At 46.4% G+C, this 18,149-nt stretch overlaps 1 long non-coding RNA gene across 1 annotated transcript in view; it reads right to left on the bottom strand.

Annotated features, from left to right (window-relative positions):
- Positions 1-3,632, bottom strand: part of LOC133387527 (uncharacterized) — a 29,275-nt gene extending 25,643 nt beyond the window's left edge. The window contains exon 1 of the long non-coding RNA XR_009763510.1: positions 3,369-3,632. This is a non-coding gene — a long non-coding RNA (uncharacterized LOC133387527). The remainder of the gene's footprint in view (positions 1-3,368) is intronic.
- Positions 3,633-18,149: the final 14,517 nt, after the last annotated feature.

Genomic DNA, 18,149 nt, shown 5'->3' on the forward strand with positions numbered 1-18,149 from the left:
AGCTTACAGTGAGCAACCAATTCAGCTCCAGGCAGAGAGGCACAACACTCACTCACTGGGAGTGACTCAGCTCCCGTGAGTAGCAAGGAGGATGGTAAAGAAATCTAGAAGCCTAGAAAGTAAGCAGTGTGTTGGGTAGGGAGGAGATGCTTTTTTCCTGATGGGGAGGTGGATGGTGATAGCGGCCACATGGGTGGTAGTTTCCAGCCAGCTTTAGACAATGGTTCCCTCTTTGGTTGTAGGTCCTCAGCTAGTGCCCCACCTGGGCCCTGCCTGTGATGCCAGGAGCACTACCCAGGGTTGCCAGATTATAATCCAAAGAGTTTGCTGCATTTTTTCATTCCCCAATGCCAAGTAAGAATAAACACACCTGTAGCTTCTTCTGGTGATTCCTCTCCCTGATTCTATCATGTCACCTATTTTCCCACCTGGAGTCCTGCCTGTTACAGCAGGTGGAGAAGGGAGACAACATAGAAATACTGTGTTGCTGAAGGTGCTGCAAAGAGTTTAACATGCACATCTCAGGGCTGGAACCCAGCAACTCCAGCACTGTCTGACAGGAGCCTACCAACACTTGGGTGACCATATTCCACACAACTGTCACAATCACAGTAAACACAGTAGCATGGAAAGGGGGGGCATTATCTGTTTTTCCTAGTGCCAAAATCCTGCTGTTTGCTTGCAATGTTCAATATTCCCACTCAACAGAAGTGTTGCCTGAAGGAGACGCATCTGGATTCCCCACGAAAATGGAGTCATGCCTGTGTGTTTATTGCACTATAAATGATCTTCAGATTGTCTTGATGCCACAGTGCTTTCCTCTTCATAGAATCATAGAGTTGGTGGAGCCTCGTAAATCCTCTAGTTTAATTGCCTACTCTAGGTGTGGGGAACCTTTGGTCCTCCAGATGTTGCTGAACTACAACTTCCATCATCCCTGGCCATTCACCATGCTTGCTGGGGCTGATGGGAGGTGTAGTTCAGCAACATCTGGAAGGTCAAAAGTTCCCCACACCTGTCCTACTCAGTGCAGGAAATCCCAAGCTAGAGCTTCTTTCCCAACAGATGGCTGTCTAGCCTCTGCCTGAAGACTCCAGAGCAGCCTTTCCCAACCTTTGGGTCTCCAGATGTTGTTGGACTACAACTCCCATCAGCCCCAGCCAGCATGGCCAGTGGTAAGGAATGATGGGAACTGTAATCCAGCAACATCTGGGGACCCAAAGGTTGGGAAAGGCTGCTCCAGAGAGAGAGAGAGAGAGAGAGAGAGAGAGAGAGAGAGAGAGAGAGAGAGAGATCCACCCCTCCAGGCCATTGGTTCCACCATCAAATTACTCTCACCATCCAGACATTTCTCCTGTTGTTCAACCAAAACCTACCATCCTATAACTGAAGCCCACTGGACTTAGTCCTGCCCTCTGGGGCAGCAGAGAACAAACCTTTTCCCTCTTCTATGTGACAGCCCTTTGGGTATTTGAAAAGTAGCCCTTTGTGCTAAAGATACCCAGTTCCTTCAACAACCAAGCTTGTTTTCCATGCCCCAGAAAACAAAGCCATCTTCATAGCCCTCCTCTGAACATATTCCACTTTGTCTTCATGCGGCGCATTCATAACCATGTCTTGTCAGAAGTTAAGTCCCATAAAACTGAATGCGGTTTATTCCCAGATAAGTGAGGTTAAGATTGAAGCCATACTTCCTTAACTGCTGCACTCAAATTGGACAGTACTTCAGATGAGATTGGACATAGTCATCTCATGTCTTCTGTCTGCCATTCCCACTGTGCTCTTTTTGCTCCTCATGGTTGTCTCGCAGTTTCTCTTCCCATGAGCAGCACAAACTCAAAAGATATGAGGGAGAACCATAAAGGGCTCCTACTGGATGACCCATTTATTCAACAGTTGTCCTGATTTGCTTGCGATGGTTAGACTATCTCCGGTCTTTACTGAGCATTAGTTTTGATTTCTTTATGAAGTGATTATACTACGACAAGCATGCATCCTGAATTGATTATGGGGTGTTTGCGTATCTTCCCATTAATCATTCATCCACTCCACACTTTTCAGTGCATTTCCCCGTGACTTTCCTAACTGCAAAATGTTCAGGGTTGGTTTGTTTTTTAAGCGTTGTGCTAGGGCCCCTCCAGACTGGTGTTTTATTGCAAGTGTATTCTGCAACATGTTATTAGCACAATAATATTGCATTAGTGATGGATTTAATAGCAATTCTGTGATGCTTCCCTAATGCTACCACATTATTGCTGTCTGGAGGGACTATGGCACAACAAAAGTGGGACCAAAAAAATCCTAGAACATTTGTGGCATGAAATGCTATGGGATTTCAGCAGGAATTTAGGAAGATGCTTCATATTATTATTATTATTATTATTATTATTATTATTATTATTATTATTATTATTATTATTATTATTATTATTATTACATTTGTATACCGCCCCATAGCCGAAGCTCTCTGAGCGGTTTACAACAATTAAAAACAAATACACAAATATATACATTTAAAAACACTTTAAAAAAAAGTCAGACCCATTTAGCTCAGAATTGAGCTCAGACCCATCGAGTCAGACCCATCTAGCTCAGAAGTGGCTACACTGAATGGCAGCAGCTCTTCAGTACACATTCCCAGCCCTACCTGGAGATGCCAAGGATTGAACCTGGGACCTGCTGCATGCAAAGCAGAGGCTCCGTCACTGAGCTACTGCAGGATATCCACTGTCTGAAAACGAAGCAATATGACCGCCCTAAAACTTTTGCAGATGCAAACCATATTGAAAGTGGGATTGCGTATGACTACCCCAATAGCATCATGAGCACAAACCACCATGAATGTGCAATTAAAAGGATGTCTGGAGGGGCCCCTAAATTTTCTGTATGCAATCGAATCCTTCCCACAAAATAGTGACAGTCTGGAGGCACCCAAAGACACATGTTTCTGATTTACAACCTCTTTTTTGTATTTTACAAGGGAAGAGGGAGGATAATGGCACTGTTGTTTTCTAGCTCTGGCCCTTAGACCTCCAACCAGGCTGCTACAGGCCATCTCCTACCTTCCCACCCCATCCTCTGTCCACATGCAGCAACCCTAATTGAGGTGTCCCTCCTGCTGAAGAACCGCACTTCTTGGGCCTTCAAGGTCACTCTAATTGCTCCCTCGTGCCTCAAGCCACCTCTGTTTCTACCCATTTTTGCAAGAATGATAGAATTTCTCAGTTCACTGATTCAGATAATCCCTCCGGTCTCAGAAACAAACAGCAGTAATAAGGGACTGTAATGCCCTGGAAACTTATTTCAGATTTCTAAAAACTTTCAGCAGGTGTCTCATCTCAGGGAGCAGAAATGAGAAGCAAACTAACCTTGAAGGGCATTCTTTCTGCATAATCCCTTCTGTGTTTTGCTGCTGGTGGAGGGTTTGGGGGAGAGCTCTGCCGTCCAGCATGCCTCCCTGACAGAGCTGATACTGGCAAAGAAAAAGGTGGAATAAAATTCACCTCCCCATCTTTGACAGAAGGCTGTCACATCGGCTTCAGCAGAAGGGTGAAATGGGCAGCATCAAGAAAGCAAAGGTGACAAAGGCAGCAAGTGATAAAGAAAGAAGTCACTCCGTCACCCAAGGCTTCTCCCGTTGGTCCTGCAGTGCTGGCTCTGAGCCAGCAACTCCAGCTGCTGTGAATCAAAGCTCACGTCAAGTAGAAGTCAGGTGATTTACCCCATCTGACTCCGAGGTGACTCGAACAAGGGGCCAGACAAGGATGGCAACTTTCCAGTACTTTGCCTCTCACTTTGACAGCTTGGCTTCTGTTTGAAGGACTAAAAGCTGAACTACAAGTTGCTTTAGTCCAGGAATGGTGAACCCGTGGCCCTCCAGATGCTGTTAGACTACAGCTCCCATCATCCTCACCATTGGCAACATTGTTTGGGGCTGATGGAAGCTGGAGTCCAATGATATCTCAAGGGCCACAGGCTCCCCATCCTAGGTCTAGTAAAAAATAGACTCCCTATTTTCCACCACCCCACCTATAAATATGAAGTACTGCTCACTGCTACTTCATCAATTAGGCCGTCAGCTTATAGTGAAGTTCACTGCTTGGGATCAGGAGATCTCCCTGTGTGATGACCCCAAATCAAGCATTGTGTGCTCACAGTCAGTCTGACCATGCAGCAGAATCGTGAGATCAGTTTTGTCTGGACTACACCATTTTAAATAGAAATTGGGGGATCTCGTCATGGCTGAATGCATCACCATTCCACCTTTGAATGCTTCTACCAGCCTGACTTCCCTTAGACATGCTTGTCTTCTCTGTGCAGCTAGAATATCTGTTCCTGGGATGGTGCTGGTGAAATACATGCATTTAAGTATGAATGAAAAACGTAAGTGATTCAATTGCCATTCAGGTCACATTCACCCCATACTACATTAACAGTCATAGCTTCCCTCAAAGAATCCTGGAAACTGTAGTTCACCCCCCTTACAAAGCTACTGTTCCCAGCACCCTTAACAAACTACATCCCAGGATTCTTTGGGGGAAGCCAAGTATTTTTAACATGCTTTAAAAGTATGGGTTGGAAGTGACCTCGGTTCAATTGCCATTTCTTCCAAAATGGATGCACAGAGTTAAAAATGGATTTCAACCATTTGAGTTGAGATAGAACTTACCGGTATCCGGTATCAGTAGGAGAATGGAATTCAAAGGATGCTCCTGGTGGCTGTTATTTTTCCCTTCCAGATGCCCAGGTATTGAGTCATTCTGGAGCATTGTAGGGAAAACCCACCTGGGGGGAGACCAGTTCCCCCCCACACACACACACAATACTCTCCATCAGCCTTCACCAACCTGTTGCTCTACAACTATTTTAGAATACAATTCCCATCAGCCCCAACCAGCATGGCCAATGGTCAGTGATGATGGGAGCTGTAGTCCTATGACATCCGGGAGCCGCTAGGCTGGGGAAGGCTGCCCCAGATGATGCAACATCCTGGGGCATGTGGGGAAATGTGGCAGCCACCAACAGCTCCCTGGTCACTGCCACTACAAGCAGTAGCAATTTTTTTAAAAAAAGTTTTTAAAAAACAGTTAAGGAATGACAAAAATCACAAACTGTGGCGGGGGGGAATATTGTGATTAATTGAGTAAATGTGTCTGCAGCAAGTGTTTCACAAAATGAATGTGATTTTAACAACTAAAATGAATGAGATCTTTAATAGTGAACATGAATGTAACTATAAACAACACAGAATTCCTTGGACACCCCTGTTTTATATGGAGAAGGTTTCAAGCCCCTCGAGCCATCTGCCCTCACACTAGAACAATCACTCAGATTTTCATTAAACTTAACTCCCATTGATAGCTGGCCTGCTCATTATTTTTGCCATGCAGATGACAACAAAAGAAGCATCCAAATGACAAGTTTTCTACTCACTGCTGCTTTTCTACTCACTTATACTTTTTGCTGGGAATCACAAGTGGGAAGAGTTCTCTTACTTATAGGCTTCTCATGGGCATCTGGCTGGCCACAGTGGGAACAGGCTGCTAGACTAGATGGGCCACTTGCCTGATCCAGCAGGGTTTCTTTCACAAGGTGCATCTCTCTCTCTCTCTCTCTCTCACTCACTCTCACTCTCACTCTCTCTCACTCTCTCTCTCTCTCTCTCTCTCTCTCTCTCACACACACACACACACACACACAACATTACCAACAGCATGCTAGATTTGTATAACTGATCCAAGATTACTTTTCCTCCATGACAAAGCTATGCTGTGATAGTTGCAGTTGTCATTGTGGTAGTTTTTACACTATATAGAGCATTTATTTATTTATTACATTTTTATCCCATCATCCTTCCAAGGAGCTCAGGACAATGGGTTCTTCTCCCACTTTTTATCTTCACAGTGATCCTGTGAGGCAGGCAGTAGTGTAGTGGCAAATTTAGAAGCCCTATTCTTTTTTTCTGCTGGGTAGAGAATGAGATCTTCTTTTCCCATAACAACAAATTCCCCAGGAGCCAATAAGCATGAAACAGGAGAGTATTAGCTACTGAGAAGAGTCTTCTCAGTGGCTGACTCACCTCCTTTCACTCTGATTGGTTCCAATCAGCAAGAAAAGACAAGGAAGCATGTTAGGAGACTCTTCTTGGTAGCCAACCCACTCCCCTTTCATGCTGATTGGCTCATAGGATGCTGGAGACATAGTGATCCTGCTGGGACCCTGCTCCCAAAAAAGTAAGGGATCTAAGCCCCCCTGAGACCCCAGACAACTACACCCTCCGGAGGTAGATAAGGCAGAGAGATAAGCTAGACCCAGGATCACTGAGTGAGGTTGGTGCATGGCTGAGTATTAGTCCTGTATTAGTCCAACACTCTAACTACTACACCACCCATTCAATTCTGAGAAAGGGTCACTCACAGTGCAATTCTATGCTTGCCTATTCTGATGTAAGCCCCATTCAGTTTGATGCAACTTACCCTCAGGAAAGTGTGTACATAGGATTGCAGCTTTAACTAGGGCAGTTAGATGTTCATCTGAGGAACGCGTATCGAAGTTGTATGTTGCCTCAGTTGCAGTGGTGCAGTTAGATATTTTAGACTTTGGACTTAATGGTCTTAAGGGGTGGGGGTGGGCTTTTTAGATGGCAATTCAAAATGAGGTGAACTCGCCCTGCTACATTGGGGGACTTCCTGTTCATCTGCTGAGTGGGGGCCTGGATGTCTGCCCCAGACTCCTGACCTCTTGGTCCCATGGCTCCGTTTGGTCTTCTGCAGGTCTTCTCTTCCTTCCCCCAGCCCAGGCACTGTGATGGAGCTTTAGCTTAGACTGAGCTGCCTGCCTGCCCATGCAGAACAAACCTTCCCAGTGACTAAATTTTATGTACAGGGCGTACAGGCAGAGCAGAAGGCCCTTTCGTCTCTCAATGATGTGCCCATGTGTGTCATGTGTAGGCAGCAAGATGTCTTGGGGACAGGCACTGCCAAAGAATGGAGATGAGAGGCCACATCTCACATGCACCTATTTCCTCAGCAAGGCTGCCAAAAGAAGATTAACAAATCTATGAAATGAGAACGATCTTCCACCTACCTGTGGCTGACACCTAGGGGAAACTCCAACTGGTGTGGCTGACAGGCTGGGGAGCTAGTGCAGAACACTAAGATTCGTTCCTCCACCCCATCAGCACCACCACCACCACCTTCCAGCCTGCTGGGCCAGCATCCAGAAACCTTCCTAACCATTCCACCAAAACCAACAAAGGGGCATTTTACAAATGACCAATTTGTTATGCACAACTTGTGTAGGAAATTGTGTGCACTCCTGTGGACCTGCGTGTTTATGTTCACCATGTGAAAGTGTGGGCAAATAGGCAGGCTTGCCACAAGTGAAGGGATATGTAATGCATGGGATTCATACCTGCAAAGTGCTGCTTAGAAGCAATAGCTAGGAAGGAATGGCATTGTAAGTTTTAATGAAGGCTGCAAGCTTTATATAATACATTAATCAGACCAAGTTTTCGCTGATTAATTGGCTAACACAAATTTTAATGGGCAAAGCTTGGAGTTTAAGGGCACACTAGTTTATATATTGAGGCTATTTTGGGTTGGTAATAGGTATTGTGTTACTGCGATAGGAAATGAAAAAGAAATTATAATATGAGAGCCTTTCCTTCTAACACATTATAGTTTTCCTTTATTAAATTGTTAAGTTATCTTAACAGTTCTTTCAATATCCCAAAGGTTTTGGTGACATGAAAATTCATTTAAATGTAATTGATTACTTAAAAGGCAGGATATCAATCAACTAAACCCTCTTTTGTTTTAATGTGAGGTTTATTATAAGCAACAGAGAGATTGTGCATGGAGTATCTAGGGCTGGTAGCATTTTTGTATGGGTTTTTAACATAATTAATTACATTGTACAGAAGTGAATTTATTTGCCATGCAAACATAATTCAGCATTGAGGCTTTTCTTTACAAAGACTCAGGCTGCAATCCTAAACACACAAATAAGCCCTATTCAACACAGAGTGTGTGTGTCTATTTCCAGGTAAGCATGCATAGTATTGCATGGCCAATGGCTCTGCAATGAAATAAAAAGAGAATGGCTTAAAATTTGTCCCATCCAGGGTTGAATTTGAGTCAGAGCAATTACTTATTACTGTTTAAGTAATAAGAGGACATACTGAAGTATGCACAGAGCACTTTTTCCTTCACAAAGCTAGCCAGTGATACATCTGGGATTAGAGGAAAGGGTTTCCAAGACCAGAGGCTGTTGCATTCAGACAAGTTTAGGCTCTGGTGTACTTTGCAATCCTATTCCTTAATGTCAGTGCATGAATAACAAACTCACATTCTTTCCTTCTAGATTTTAAATCCTTTCATATTTTTTCTCCCTGTATGTCACCTCCTCTCTCCAGAGAAGACAAACATTATGCAAACTGCGGGTCGTACATCCTGCCAGTCAAATAACAAAGCCTTCCACATGACATTTAAGCTATCTTCTCTAAATGCATCCTAAGGTACATTGCCCCTTGTCAGTAGCTGGGTGGCATCAGCTTGGAAGTAATTTATAAACCTGCAGCCTGGTAGAAGTAGTCATTTAGTCAAAACACCACCTAGAGAGGTGTTGGGCTCTCCAACACTGGAGGCGTTCAAGAGGCGGCTGGACAGCCACCTTTGGGTATGATTTAAGTTGGATTCCTGCATTGAGCAGGGGGTTGGACTTGTTAAGGATAATTGTGATCTTCTGCTTCCTTTATCGTACTACAGTTCACCTAGGCCAACATTAACTTGGGCTTTATGGGAAATAGAACCAAAGTGGCCTTTACTTGACTTTTGATATAAAATGTCGGTTTATTTCCTGGTGACCTGACCCTTACCTACATTCCAGCGGCTCGCATAATAAAAGCCGGTTTAAGCTGGAAACTTCCCTGCTATGCATCTCTTTATCACAAACATGTAACCTCGCTTATTGTTGCAAATGTGCCTTACACAAATATGTCAAATACTGTTTCTATGCCCCTCATATCCTTGACTTGTCCTACTCCTTTGATATGCAAGCACAGCAATATCATGACTGTCTCTGGTTTATAGGGGGCGCCCGGTTGCAACTGGACCTCCTCTCCATAGTTGTCTTTGTCTATCCCTGCATAGTGCTTATCTCAAGGACATGCGAAATAGGCAGACACGAAGTCTGGAAGATAGTTTTTGATGTTTCCAATTGTGCCCCTTTCCTGTACCCCTTTACCTCCTTTGATATGCTCCTGAAACTGTAATTATGGATAACTGCTTCTTTTGTTATTATGACGTGAACCCGATATTGTAAACCTCGGGGTAAGCCTATATAATCTCTGACTTCCAATTAAACGGGGTTCCCATGCTCGCAAGCTTTGGCGTGTAAGTATTGGGTCCCCTTTGCAAAGGCTTTCTTTTGTGTGTTACTTGGTCTCTGACAGTGGGTTCATTTGCACCCAGCTCCGCACTCTTCCCGGGTGTAATAAGAGAGTTGGGGAGACAGGGCGGCTTGCGTGTTGGGTTTGGACCTAACAATTGGGGGCTCGTCCGGGATCCCTTGTGCGGACCCCCTTTTTGCCATTGCACCCCTTTATTTGATAGCAGGCGCCACGAGAGAATTTTCTCGGCTATCAATAAAGTGGGCGGCTTTGACATTTTGGGGATAAAGCGCAGCTGAGGAAAAAACCCGCTGACAGACGCCATGGGAAATAAAGGGAGCGTACCGGTAAAGGACAGCCCCTTGGGAATTATGTGCATGCTGTGGCAAGAAGAAGAATTGCCGGTTAGAAGAAGAGGCCTGAAAAAGAAAAAAATGATAGAGCTCTGTGAGGAGGAGTGGCCGCGGATGACTGCAGTGTCGGCACCGGGTGAACGGTGGCCGAGGGGTGGGTCCTTCGAAACCGCTCCGTTACTGGGAGTGCGGAGGCGGATTGGGGATACCCACCCGGACCAATTGGAATTTTGGCTCCTATGGAAAATAGGGTCACAAAAATGGGATAGTCTTACTTTGATGGCAGTTAGAACTTTGTCCATTGAGGAACCCCCCCCTCAGTATTTTAATGACGATACGTCAAATAAAAGAACGGTCCTTACTCGTTCTATAATACCCTCTGCTCCAGATCCGCCACCAGCTCCCGGTGGCGGGCATCCCGATCTGGAGGAGAGGGGCTCTTCACCTATCTCAGATGATGAGATGGATGAAAAAGAAAAAGAGAAGGGGGCCTCAGGGGGTATGGACACGCGCCAGCGATACAAAGACAAGAGAAGGAAGGAGGTAGAGGCATTGGAGATGCCTCTTGTTATACATGACCAACCGTATGTGGATGGCCGGGGAGGCATCCAGCGTACAGAGGTAGTGGAATTGAAGAGCTGGTTAGAGTGGGACTTAAAGGAATGGAGTACAATGGCTGGGACCTTCGGGGAACAGCCAAGAAAAATTAGGGAATTGCTAGCCAGACTGTTTGAAAGTCACAATCCGACGTACTCGGACGTGGAGCATTTGTTGAGGAGAGTTTTGACAGGTGAAGAACGTAGCAGGTTGTGGACGTTGGAGACTGCGTGGGCCGCGGAGGCGGCGGCAAATAGGGCTTGGCCGGAACAGGCTCAGGCGGCTGCAGCTTGGGTAGCGGGAGACTGGACGCAGCCTCGCCGCGCTCAGTTGCAGACCGATAGAGATAGGATTTTGAGGCACTTAGAACGAATGTCACAGAAACCCCCCAACCAAGCTAAATTTATGGCAATCAAACAAGAGGCCAGCGAACCTCCCAGGAAATTCTGGTCGCGCTTGTTAGAGGGAGCACGTAGTTATACCAATCTGGACCCGGAAAATGTGCTGGATCACCCGACCCTCATTGCAAATTTTGTCCATCAAGCGCAGCCAGCGGTGAGGGATTTCTTTTTAAACTTCAGGCCTGGGTGGGGGGGGGAAGCTGTGACTGTGATTTTGGAAGTAGCGGACTTTGTTTGGGATAAGGATAAGGAGAAAATGAGAAAAAAGGAAAAGAAAGAGGACTTTGAAATGTTGGCTCTTGCTATAAGAGGCCAGCCACCAAATAGAGGATTTCGAGGCAGAGGTAGAGGTTTTCCGAGGGGGCCAAGAGCCGGAATGCAGAGAGGAAGGGGACAAATGAGAAACTCTTGGCAAGGAGATAGGGCTTGCTTTCAGTGTGGCGAATACACTCATTTTAAGAAGGACTGTCCGTGGAGGACAGGGGATTTGCAACAATACAATAACAACCCTTTTTACCCAGACTATGTAGGTGCAGATGCGAATGCAGGGTTCCCACCCCCGCCTCCGCCTGTTGCAGCTCAGCAAACACCGGCTTCATGGGACCAATACGGCGGGCGTCAAGTACAACAGCCAAATCAACAATGACTACCTAGGGAGAGGGAGGGATTGGGAACAGGATTAATGAATCTTATGTCTTTGGCAGGTCTTTTCCTCTCTCTCTCTTACCCAACCCAGGAACCCAGGCTTTCTTTAAATGTACAGGGGCAAGCGGTGACCTTTTTAGTGGACACAGGAGCCACATATTCTTTGATAAATGTTGTCTCTGAAAATTGGTTGAGTAGGGAAGTAAAAATGACAATGGGGGTAGACGGAAACCCCACACCCATGTGCGTCACGTTACCGTTGCAAGTGAAATACAATGACAAAATGTTTAACCATGTTTTTCTCTACTCTGCTTCTTGCCCTATTTCTTTGATGGGTCGCGATATGTTGTGTAAACTGGAGGCTACCTTAACCTGCACCCCTGAAGGGGTGGGCTTATTAATGAGTGTTTTGGGGGTACCAGAAGGGAATACAATTAAACACAAACACATAGGTTACCATCTGCCAGAAGACCTTGCCGACTTGCCGCCGGATTTATGGGGTACAGAGGACACGGATGTAGGACTGTTGCGATCGGTAAGCCCTGTTAGAATTCAGGTAAAACCGTTTCTCCCACCGCCAAATGTCGCACAGTACCCCTTGTCTTTAGAAGCCCGAGAAGGTATACGCCCCATAATTGAAGGATTCATCGCAAAGGGGGTCATCCGGCCACAGCGAACCCCCTGCAACACGCCCATCTTACCAATAAAAAAACCACCCAAGAAACCAGGAGACCCCATACGGTGGAGATTTTGCCAAGACTTGAGGGCGGTAAACAGGTATGTGGTTCCCTTGCATACTGTTGTTCCAGACCCAGTGACGATCATTAGTCAGATCCCGTGGGACGCCAAGTGGTTCACCGTCATTGATTTAAAAAATGCTTTTTTTAGCATTCCTCTCCACCCAGATTCGCAGCATTTGTTCGGGTTCGAATGGGACCAACGCTCTTTCGTGTGGACAAGAATCCCACAGGGATACTGTGATAGTCCCGGGGTGTTCAGTCAATGTTTGAGGGATGATCTTGAGGGGTTCACCCCGAAAGGAGGCTCCGTGTTGGTATTGTACGTTGATGATATCCTGATTGCAAACGGACACCAGGGGGCGCTGCGAGAAGCCGGTAAGGCCTTTTTGCTATACTTACATTCAAGAGGTCATAAAATAGACCCGAAGAAAATCCAGTGGCTGTCAGAAAGGGTTAAATACTTGGGGTTCATTTTAACACCGGAGGGACGGCAAATGGACCCGGGGCGCGTTGCCACTATACAGAATTGCCCGCTTCCTGAAACCAAGAGACAGTTAAGAGGGTTCCTGGGCTTGATTGGGTTCTGCAGGCCGTGGCTGCCATCTTGTGGTGAATTGAGTAAACCGCTACATGCGCTCACTGCAGGCAAAGCTCCAGATCAGATACAATGGAGCCGGGACAATGAAAAGGCATTTGAACTATTGAAACAGAGTGTGGCTACATCGATGTCTCTGAAACCACCGAATTATAATAAACCTTTTCATTTGTTTGTCCACGAGAGGTCGGGGGTGGCTAGCGGGGTTCTGACCCAGATGTATGGCCCCAGCCACTTCCCAGTGGCATTTTACTCACAACAGATTGACAATGTAGCCCGCGGAACCCCTACTTGCACCCGCACACTGACCGCGGCGGCCCTGCTTTTGACCAAAGTAAAAGGGCTGACCCTGGGACACTCCACCACTGTTTGGACTTCGCATGCATTGTCCGCCTTGTTGCGCAAAGGTACCACGCAAGTGTTTTCAGCCCAGAGACAGCAACAACTGGAGGCGGAGCTTTTGGAGGACCCCAATGTGCGGTTTGAACGTTGCGGACCACTGAACCCGGCTACTCTCTTGCCTGAGCTACCCCCACCCCTCCCCGATCATGATTGTGTGGAAGTCTTGCAATCCACCCTGCAGATCAGGCCGGATCTGTCTGATGAACCCCTACCGGAATCGGATGTCATTCTCTTCACGGACGGTAGTTCCTATTACCAGAATGGGGTGAGATACACGGGTTTTGCAATAACGACACAATGGGAGGTGGTGGAGGCAGCAGCACTCCCGGGACGATGGGGTGCACAAGCAGCAGAGATCTATGCTCTGGCTAGAGCATGCCAGATATCGACAGGAAAAAAGGTGACCATCTTCACGGACAGCAGGTATGCTTTTGGGGTTATACATTGCCACATTCACTTATGGAAATACCGGGGGTTTACAACGGCAGGGGGCAAACCAATACAACACCTGGAACTTGTGCAGAAATTATTACAGACTATACTTGAGCCCTCACAGTTAGCAGTAGTACATTGCAAGGCACATACTAAGGAACAGGACCCTGTGACGTTGGGAAACGCACTGGCAGACCTAACCGCACGCCAAGCGGCATTGCTCCCAATAAGCATGCCAACATTAGCCTTAGCAACCACTGCTTTTCTTCCCCCGGTATCTGTTTCAATACCCTCACAGGAGCTGAAGAAATGGACAGACCTGGGAGCGATCCAGAAGCAACAACTTTGGGTTATGCCTGATGGTCGAGCCTGCTTACCCAGAGCAGTATATCACACAGCGGCCAAGTGGTTTCATGATCACGGAGGCCATTATGGCACACACGCGCTGGTAGACTCCATTACACGCTTCTGGTACGCCCCTGGAATTCAACCAGTGTGTGGAGCAATAGTGAAAGCATGCCACATTTGTCAAGCAAATGGGCCAGCCCTACCAAATAGGGCTCCGCAAGGGGGTAGACCAGTACCAGCTGCACCTTTCCAGAATGTACAAATTGACTTTGTCGATCTCCCAAAAGCAGAAGGGAAGAAACATCTTCTAGTCATGGTATGCCCTCTGACAGCATGGATAGAGGCTTTTCCGACCACAAACGCCACCGCTACAACAGTAGCAAAATTACTGTTGAAAGAGATCATACCGCGGTTTGGAGTCCCAGAGATAATCGACTCGGACCGCGGCACACATTTTACCGGACAGATTTTGACCAAAATAGAAGAAGGGTTGGGAATCAAGCATTTATTCCACACCGTTTACCATCCGCAGTCATCCGGAGCCACGGAGAGACAGAACAGGGAAATTAAAACGGCATTGGCTAAGTATACTCAGGAAACAGGTTTAAGGTGGCCTCAGGTACTTCCCCTCGTCCTTTTCCACTTACGAACTCGCCCAACCCAAGCCCTCGGGCTTTCCCCATACGAGCTAATGTATGGCAGACCTCCCACAAAAGGGGGGACCCTGCCAAATGTGGATGTTTCACTATTGGGGGGGGATCACATAACTGTATCCCAGTATCTTTCTTTACAGAACCGGCTCCGTGAGTTGTGGAAAATCGCAGGGTCCACTAAAACAGTGCCACTCGAGGAGCAAGTGCACCCATACGTTCCAGGGGATTTTGTCTGGGCAAAGAAATTCGTGAGGGGCGACTCTTTGCAGCCGAGATATACCGGACCACATCAAGTACTTTTAACCACACAAGCCGCTGTTTTCCTGGAAGGACGGAAATCGTGGATACACCATTCCCATGTGAAGCCTGCTGTGGTAACGGCTCCTCCTCCTCCTCAGGTCCCGAAACTACGTTTGCAGAGGAACGAGGATACAGGACAGTGGCAAGCAACTCAATTTCCCTTCCAGAACGTAGAAATTGAGTAAGAAATGTTTCAGCAGAAAGAAAAGCTGTGGGTTTTCATATGGGCCGTTTGTGTACTGTTCCACCCAGCCTGGCTCATATGTTGCCCGCCCGATGTGAAAATTTGCAGCGAAAAAGACTACACCTATTTGAAAGACTTTGGGCGAACCATACCTAATACACGAGACTGTCCGGACCCTTTCTTATACGCTGTGCAAGGCATTGAAGATGGAACAGTGAAGGCTGACATTGCTGGACGTTTGTGTCATAAAGCGGCCGTTGTATTGCAACATAACTACACAGGCAACTGGGTAGCACAATGCACCCGGGTGGAAATTGAGTGGCCCATCAGACTAGCGCTTCGGTGCAGGCAATACCGCCCCATGCCTAATCATGGCTGCCCCTCGAATTTAGATGTGAATACCATCAGAACAGAGTATAATATGATTACTTTTCAGGTGCAGAATAACAAGGTCCAACCCAAGTCAGCGGTAAGACCAAAGTTTTGTGTAGGCATTGGCATGCCATCCTGTTATGCTTGGTTAATAGACAGATTAAATGTTCAAAAATCTGGAAACGTTCAGGCAACTCCAGCCCCTCCCAAAGAAAAAAAGATGGGCGGGTTTAAACAAAGAAACACTAAAATAGGCGATGGGTGGGATGGTAACACCTTTGTAGCACTAATGGAAGAAGCAGCCCCAAAAAAGGGCACTTGTTATGTATGCGCACACACACCACCGCATGGACAGGCCGGAGTCCCCTTAACAGGGGCCCCTTTGCCGTTGAAAGAGTATCTCTCCTTCGCCTCGCATTCTAGCTCACAGGAATTAGAGGGAGGGTTGGTTCTAAGCGGACCCATCGCCAAATCCATTTGTGTAAGCAGTGGCAGCCAACCAACAGGGGGAATGCTGTGCGATGGCTTGATTTATTCAACACACCCGGGCAATTGGACTTTCATAAATGGAACGCGTAGGGTGGAAGGCCTGACTTGGCTATCCATCTGGCAACTGTTGTTGCAGTTGACTTTTGCAGATCACCACTTAGTGCCTTTCCTTACGGATTTAGTGGATCATCAAACCCCAGCTGGACTCTGGTGGCTTTGTGGACACTCAGCGGTAAGGAAATTGCCAATTTCGGGTTCTTGGACCTGCACGTTGGGAAGGGTGGTCCCAGGTCTACGGGTTTCCCCCACATTGCCCACCCTGCGCCGTCGTAACAGAAGAAGCGCAGGGGAGGCAGTACTGAGAGGTTTTTTTCCCATGTACGGAGCAGCCAAAACTTACCAAGAGCTCATAGAATTGTCTCAAGCCTTTGAGCGTTTTATGAATGACTCGGCCATTTCATTTGCAGACCTTACAAACGAACAAGGCCAAATTAGAACCGTAGTCCTGCAAAATCGGCTCGCCCTGGACTTTTTATTAAGCTCTCACGGGGGGGTCTGTTCGCTGATAGGGAGCGAATGTTGTACTCACATCACGGACAGTAAGGCCGATGTAATTAAACATATTAATGATATTGGAAATATTTACCAAGAGGTGGAACGCATTGGGAATTATTCTTTGTTCTCAGGATTCTCTGATTGGTTTTCTGCATGGCCCGATTGGCATAAGATCTTACTGTACATAGGCATAGTGATTGCCCTGTTAATAACAGTGTGTTGTTGCTTACAATGTATCCCCAACCTGGTACAGTTGGGTTCAACCTGTGTGAACAAATTAACTTTGGCCTATTCTCAAAAGGCACAACCAACTTATGTGGAAATGGCGCTGAGACCGATCTGGCAGCCCAAGTAAGAGAATGCAGCTGCCTGAGAGACTAGTCAGTCTCTCAGGGCTGAAAGGGGGGAATTGTTAAGGATAATTGTGATCTTCTGCTTCCTTTATCGTACTACAGTTCACCTAGGCCAACATTAACTTGGGCTTTATGGGAAATAGAACCAAAGTGGCCTTTACTTGACTTTTGATATAAAATGTCGGTTTATTTCCTGGTGACCTGACCCTTACCTACATTCCAGCGGCTCGCATAATAAAAGCCGGTTTAAGCTGGAAACTTCCCTGCTATGCATCTCTTTATCACAAACATGTAACCTCGCTTATTGTTGCAAATGTGCCTTACACAAATATGTCAAATACTGTTTCTATGCCCCTCATATCCTTGACTTGTCCTACTCCTTTGATATGCAAGCACAGCAATATCATGACTGTCTCTGGTTTATAGGGGGCGCCCGGTTGCAACTGGACCTCCTCTCCATAGTTGTCTTTGTCTATCCCTGCATAGTGCTTATCTCAAGGACATGCGAAATAGGCAGACACGAAGTCTGGAAGATAGTTTTTGATGTTTCCAATTGTGCCCCTTTCCTGTACCCCTTTACCTCCTTTGATATGCTCCTGAAACTGTAATTATGGATAACTGCTTCTTTTGTTATTATGACGTGAACCCGATATTGTAAACCTCGGGGTAAGCCTATATAATCTCTGACTTCCAATTAAACGGGGTTCCCATGCTCGCAAGCTTTGGCGTGTAAGTATTGGGTCCCCTTTGCAAAGGCTTTCTTTTGTGTGTTACTTGGTCTCTGACAGTGGGTTCATTTGCACCCAGCTCCGCACTCTTCCCGGGTGTAATAAGAGAGTTGGGGAGACAGGGCGGCTTGCGTGTTGGGTTTGGACCTAACAGACTTGATGGCCTTATGGGCCTCTTCCAACTCTACTATTCTATGATTCTATGATTTCTATACCACCCATCAATTCAAAATTTTCAAGGCAGTTTACGGTAATATCTCTTATCTGCACAATTCCATATATATCTGCCTGCTTCTCGGCCAGTTTCTTTGTCTCTCATGTTCTCCTCCGGAACATATATATGGAGGGATGCAAGAGCCCCTCATATCAATAACCGTGTCATGCTCATATTAATGTGCAAACACAATCACAAATTTCCATTAATTATGGTTGTGTAATATACAGATAGCAGTTAACAGTTCTGTGCAATTCTAGTAAATGGGAAAGTACATTATGAATACACAATTGTTAATCTGTTGTATAAGTTCAACAGCAGCAAAATCACATTTTCCCATTAGTCCAATTACTGGTGAATTTCACTGGTTAAATACATTTTCCTGTCTTGCCTATGG

The sequence above is a fragment of the Rhineura floridana genome, chromosome 6 (assembly GCF_030035675.1).
Source record: "Rhineura floridana isolate rRhiFlo1 chromosome 6, rRhiFlo1.hap2, whole genome shotgun sequence".
NCBI lineage: Eukaryota > Metazoa > Chordata > Lepidosauria > Squamata > Rhineuridae > Rhineura > Rhineura floridana.